Raw genomic sequence first — 6,820 nt, 5'->3', positions numbered from 1 at the left:
GGCCAGGACGCCTCCCCAGCCCAAGAAATAGTAGAACCCCGTTTTTATGGATAGGGATAATAGTAGCCGAATCCTCCCTTTCGCTCCCGCTGGCATCGAAGAGCATCAAGGCCGGGCAGCCTTGAGGCTCCTTCTCACCCCTTCCCGTTTTCCCGGGCGAATTCATGTTTTCTTAACAGCCGCAGCCCCGATTTTCTGCAAAAGTTTTCCTTTTCTTTATGTACACAATAAATCTTCTTGCTCATCCAAAAGGTTGCGTGTGTGTGTGTGTGTTTTGTGGTGGGGGAACACGCTTGCACTTTGCAAAAATTCAGCAGCAGGTGCCCGTACACCTTCATTATTATTAAATTTGCAATAAATAAAATCATAACATTAAAATAAATAAAATAAAATTCATCATATTTACGTTTAACATAATGTGCCATTCTAATAATAGTTAATCAAATTGCTTTTATTAAGGTGTGATCTCTCATTATCTTAGGCTATACTGCACTACTAGCTCGATACCCGTGCTTTGCTACAAAACTATGTGAGGATTTTTGTTTGGGCCGGGGTGGTGGTGGACTGGATGACCTCCAAGATACCTTCCAACTCTTATTATACTGTCATTCTGTAAAAAGTCTTCGGCTTGAACAGTCCCGACTCTGTCCTTCGGTAATCGGGCTGTGACCCTCCAAAATGCGAGTCGGTTTGTGAGCATCTGAATTTTGATCCCGAGGCCATGGGGGCTGCCGCGACGGTCTCGAGCATGAAACGCACATTCCGTAAGTCCCTTTTCTTCCAGTGCCGTTGTCATGCGGAATGGTCACTAAATTTACCTCTTGTTAAGTCGAGGACTATCTCCGTTGAAAGCGGAGCTCTTCAGGGCCAATGTCTCAGGGACTGAGGCAGGAATGGGGGAATGGGAGTGGGGGTGGGGCTTGCAGAACAACAGACACAGTGGTGGTATGCTACCGGTTCGGACCGGTTCAACCGAACCGGTTGTAAAAAACAACAACAACAATCAGCTGCGCTGGGGAAAGCTGCGCAACGGCGTTCGGCAGAGCACGCCCACCAAGCCATGCCCACCGAACCATTTGAATCCCACCACCGGACAGGGACACAGGTCCACAGGTGTGTGAGAGAGCGGTGTTAGGGATATACACCCTAGCAGAACGTGCAACGGCAGTCTAGCAGAGAGGCAGATATGTGAGACAAAACGTAGTAGCTTACACTCAGTAAGACAGATACACTGTGCAAGTTAAATAGTTTTTATTCCAGCAAGAGTTATAGCATAGTCAAATGGTCCATATGTCATACACTAAGTTCAGTCAGTCCGGGGGTTATTCAGTTTGCAAAGTCCAGTGTCGAAAAAAAGTTCATTAAACTTACAATCAATCAGTCCAGTGATATATCTCTTTTGCTGTCAGATATGAAGAAAATCAAACCCCTTTTCTTCTCTCAGCAAACACGCAGTTATCACCATCAATCTATCATTGTCAGCATTCCAGTAAAAGCCTGCAAACAGTGAGCTCTCTTGCTCCCTCTTATGGTGATTTTACAACCGCACCCAAAATACTTGGTTTACAGTTTAAAGTGATACATACACTTAAACTCACTAACATAGTTTATATATATTATTTTACCCAAACTAAGTTGGGTAACCAATGTTATCCCTAACAAGCGGCAATCAAGACTGTGTAGAAATGGGCAACAACCTCACCAAGGACAAAAGAGGAGCTTGGAGGTCGGTGAAGAAAGGACGGCTCGGAATTCAGCAGGGAGCCTAAATTGCCGAAGGGAAAAATAAACATCAGATTTTGCTGAAGAGGAAATGAGATATTTTTCGGTGGGGTGGGTGTGTTTTCCTGGCTTTGTTCCCCAATTTGGGGTGTTGGATGTTTGAAGGCACAAACACCCACACCCACACCCACACAGTTTCCTGGCTGCCTTGATAAACAGCCAGACCCATCTTGGTTGTGTTGAATTGGGCGTCTTTAATGTTCCTTTAGAAACAAAACAAAAAAAAACAAACACGGTTTTCCTGTTTGAAAAGGTTTCCTCTTGAGAAGGAATCGCTTCTCTGAATTGTTCAGCCATCTGGATTCATTGGCTGTGATGGGCAGCTGTAGAAAATGGATGGATGGATGAGAGAGAGGGAGGATAGATGGAGGGAGGGAGGGAGAGAGAGAGAGACACACACACAGAGAGAGATGATAGATGGAGGGAGGGAGGGAAGGCTGCTTTAAAAAGATAAGAGGAGAAACAGAAAAAGTCGTGATGCAGCTGGGCTTTTATTTTCAACCATGTGGTTTCCAGGCAGTGCTTTTCAGGACATGGGAGGCCATTTTCAGGTTGTTTTGGCCCAAAAAAGGCCCAACAACTGGCCATTTTTCGGGTGTTTTTCTGGAGTTTTGGGAGGTGTTTTTTTGGCCCATTTGCAGTCTGTTTTTCAGCCATTTCCCAGGCAGTTTTTCAGGCCTTTTCAGGCAGTCTTTCAGGCCATTTTTCTGTACATTTGGAGGGGGGCGTTTTTTGGCCCATTTGCAGGCTGTGTTTGGCCCATTTGCAGGCTGTGTTTGGCCCATTTGCAGGCCGTTTTTCAGCCATTCTCAGGCAGTTTTTGGGGCCTTTGCAGGCAGTTTTAGGGGCCATTTTGGGGGAGTTTTGGGGAGTGTTTTTTGGCCCATTTCCAGGCCGTTTTTGGCCTATTTGCAGGACATTTTCCAGCCATTTCTCAGGCAGTTTTTCAGACCTTCTTCAGTCAGTTTTTTGGGCCCTTTCAGTCAGTTTTGGGGGCCATTTTTCAGGCAGTTTGGGGGGACTTTTTGGCCCATTTGCAGTCAGTTTTTTGGGCCTTTTCAGTCAGTTTTTCAGGCCATTTTTGGGTGCTTTTTGGCCCATTTGCAGGATGTTTTTGGCCATTTCTCAGTCAGTTTTTCGGGCATTTTCAGGCAGTTCTTCAGGCCATTTTGGGGCATTATGGGGGCATTTTGGCCCATTTGCAGGCCATTTTTCAGCCATTTCTCAGGCAGTTTTTCCAGCCATTTCTCAGGCAGTTTTTCGGGCCTTTTCAGACAGTTTTTCTAGCCATTTCTCAGTCAGTTTTTCAGGCCTTTTCAGGCAGTTTTTCCAGCCATTTCTCAGGCAGTTTTTGGCCCTTTTCAGGCAGTTCTTCAGGCCATTTTTCAGGCATTTTGGGGGGTGTATTTTGGCCCATTTGCAGGCTGTTTTTTGGCCCATTTGCAGGATGTTTTTGGCCATTTTGTTTTCCCCAAAATTGGGCTCTTGCTTGGTGTTGAAGCAGATTAAGACACCGGACACAAGGTGTGAAACAATATACTTTTATTTTAGTACCAAGATATAAGGTCCCTGAGGGCTCAAAAGCTAACCGAGGGCCCCGATGAGAATCTTGCATCCATTTTTAGAGTCAAGGGGTGGTCGCATTCAGCCCTTTTGCCCTTCCCCTAATAATGCATGCATAACAGATAATATTGGTCATTTGGATCTCAGGCCCCTACGTAGCTAAATGTCGCATCGGTTTTCCACCCCAGACCACAGGTATCTTGCAAAGTGTCCTACTTTCATGTACCAGCTAGGTGGTTTGGGTTTTTTTTCTTATAAGCGAGCTATTCTTGTTCCTCATATATCCTGGCTAGTGGTTTAAAGTGTCAACTCCCGCCTCACTAAGAATGTGCAGTTTCAGTCCATTTCCTATTGCAGAGCAGCTCAAAGCAGCACCCCCACTTCCTGCGACACCCCTAGAGAGAGAGAAGGAAGGAAGGAGCAAGGCTGCTTAAGGCACAGAAATGAAAAGAAGAGAAAATGTTTGATCAGAATTCATGTTCCTCCCTCTCATGTCCATTCCATGCATCCCTATCTCCACATAGGAGCCTTCCTCTGATCCCCAGGCCCTCCTCTGGACACACACGCCGGATCTGATCCTCCATTTTCTCAGTCAGCTTTTTGGGCCTTTTTCAGTCAGTTTCTCGGGCCTTTTCAGTTGGTTTTTCAGGCCTTTTCAGTCAGTTTTTCAGGCCATTTTTGGGGTGGTTTTTGGGCCATTTGCAGGATGTTTTTGGCTATTTCTCAGGCAGTTTTTCAGGCTGCTTTTGGGGCATTCTTGGGGTGTTTTGGGTGCATTTTTGGCCCATTTGCAGGCCTTTTTTCAGCCATTTTCAGGCAGGTTTTTGGGCATTTGCAGGCAGTTTTAGGGGCCATTTTGGGGGAGTTTTGGGGAGTGTTTTTTGGCCCATTTTTTTGGAAAGGGTAAATGAGACAGCAGAAGGGTCACAGACTGCCTGCAAAAAGAGAGCTGCATTTAAAAGAAAATACCAAGATTCCTACCTGAGTTACGGGTTCATCGCAACAGGTGATTCACACGCCCCCCCCCCCCACTCTGTGTAATATGCGGTGCCAGACTTGCTAATGAAAGCATGAAACCATCAAAACTGCGCCGCCACCTGGAGACAAAACACCCAGCATTGAAAGAAAAGCCCTTAGAATATTTTGAAAGAAAAAAACAGGAAAATGTAGGACAGAAACAATTATTGAAGGTCACTACTTCAACAAATGTGTCCGCGCTAAAAGCATCATTCCTGGTCGCAGACCACATTGCTAAAGCTAAGAAGCCTTTTACTATTGGGAAAGAATTGATTTTGCCTGCTACAAAGGACATTTGCAGTGAACTTTTCGGAGAGGCTGCAGTGAAAAAGGTTGAAAACATCCCCCTTTCGGCGAGCACCGTAACAAGAAGAATTAATGAAATAGCAGAGGACATCGAGGCACAGTTACTTGAGAGGATTAATGAGTCACCATGGTACACGATTCAGGTGGATGAATCTACAGATGTTGACAGCAAAGCAATATTGCTCGTTTTTGTGAGATACATTTTTCAGGAGGATGTACATGAGGATTTGCTATGTGCACTATTTCTGCCAACTAACACCACAGCTGCAGAGTTATTCATGTCCTTGAACGAGTACATATCAGGGAGGCTTAATTGGTCACACTGTGTCGGTGTATGCACGGACGGAGCGGCTCCGATGACTGGGCGGCTTTCAGGTCTGACAACGCGGATCAAGGAGGTCGCCTCTGAATGTCAGTCCACACACTGTGTCATCCATAGGGAAATGCTGGCAAGCCGAAAAATGCCACCTGAGCTTAACAGCGTTTTGCAAGCTGTGATAAAAATTATTAACCACATAAAAGTAGCCCTGAATTCACGTCTGTTCGAACAGCTCTGTGAAGAGATGGATGCAGAACATAGACGCCTTCTCTTGTACACAGAAGTGAGATGGCTTTCAAGAGGTAAATTGCCGGCAAGAGTTTTTGAGTTAAGAGAGTCACTGCAGAGATTTTACTTGGAAAAACAGTCACCACTGGCAGCATACTTCAGTGACGCTGATTGGATCTTGAAACTTGCTTACCTGTGTGACATTTTTAACCTGCTCAACGAACTCAATCTCTCACTTCAGGGGAAAATGACAACCGTTTTCAAGTTGGCAGATAAGGTTGAAGCATTCAAAGCCAAACTGGAGTTATGGAGACGGAGCGTGAACACAGGGATATTTGACATGTTTCACATAGTAGCAGGGATTATGGAAGAGACTGAGTTTGGACCTTCATTCACCCAGTTAGTGCATGATCACCTGTTGCAGCTTTCAAAAGAGTTTGAGCATTACTTCCCCATGGCAAAAGACCCCAGGCTGGGGAAGGAATGGATCCGGAACCCATTTGTGAACAAGCCAGGGGAATCAACTTTAACCCTACAAGAAGAGGAACAACTAGTTGAAATCGCAAATGATGGTGGCCTTAAATCCATGTTTGAAACAACTTCAAATCTCTTTGCATTCTGGAGTAAAGTCAAAGCAGAACATCCTGACATTGCCACAAAAGCACTGAAAGTCCTGCTTCCATTTTCAACCTCTTATCTTTGTGAGGCGGGGTTTTCTGCATTGATAGCAACAAAAACAAGACTACGGAGTAGACTGGATATAAGGAATACAATTCGAGTGTCACTGTCTCCCATCACCCCCAGATGGAACCGTCTAGTTGCAGGAAAAGAAGCCCAGAGCTCCCACTGATTCTACATTTTGGTGAGTTGATATTATAGTGTAATAGTAAATAAAATAAAAAATAAAAATAAATAAATCATAATTTAAAAAACAAATAAATAAATAAATAAAAAACCCTAACCGGTCCTTGAAAAAGTGTTTCTGCATGAAACTGGTCCCTGGTACAAAAAAGGTTGGGGACCACTGCTTTAAACCACTAGCCAGGATATATGAGGAACAAGAATAGCTCGCTTATAAGAAGAAGAAAAAAAACCAAACCACCTAGCTGGAACATGAAACTAGGACACTTTGCAAGATACCTGTGGTCTGGGGTGAAAAACCGATGCGACATTTAGCTACGTAGGGGCCTGAGACCCAAATAACCAATATTATCTGTTATGCATGCATTATTAGGGGAAGGGCAAAAGGGCTGAATGCGACCACCCCTTGACTCTAAAAGTGGCTGTAAGATTCTCATCAGGGCCCTCGGTTAGCTTTTTGAGCCCTCAGGGACCTTCTATCTTGGTACCAAAGTAAAAGTATATTGCACCACACCTTGTGTCCGGTGACTTAATCTGCTTCAACACCAAGCAAGAGCCCAATTTGGCCCAGAGACCGATGATGCTCACGCAGGGAGGATTCCCGTTGGTGCTTCCGCTCGTTCCTCTGAGTGATGGGCGGGCTCCCGCCTGAGGGGATCTGCGCTCTGATTGGTTGCTGCGGGTAGAAAGGGGACATTTCCCTTCTTTCCCGCCTTTTTCTTCTCTGGGCCAGGGTTGCCAGAT

The 6,820-nt window shown here is 45.2% G+C and overlaps 1 pseudogene; it reads left to right on the top strand.

Moving 5' to 3' along the window:
- Positions 1-4,415: 4,415 nt before the first annotated feature.
- LOC148128702 (SCAN domain-containing protein 3 pseudogene) lies at positions 4,416-5,916 on the top strand (annotated as a pseudogene).
- Positions 5,917-6,820: the final 904 nt, after the last annotated feature.

This window comes from Notechis scutatus, unplaced genomic scaffold (genome assembly GCF_049901735.1).
Source record: "Notechis scutatus isolate UNSWTSFEM ecotype Mainland unplaced genomic scaffold, rNotScu1.2 NSCUCTG147, whole genome shotgun sequence".
NCBI lineage: Eukaryota > Metazoa > Chordata > Lepidosauria > Squamata > Elapidae > Notechis > Notechis scutatus.
Note: the sequence above shows the minus strand (reverse complement) of the source record. Positions and strands in the feature narration are given on the sequence as shown.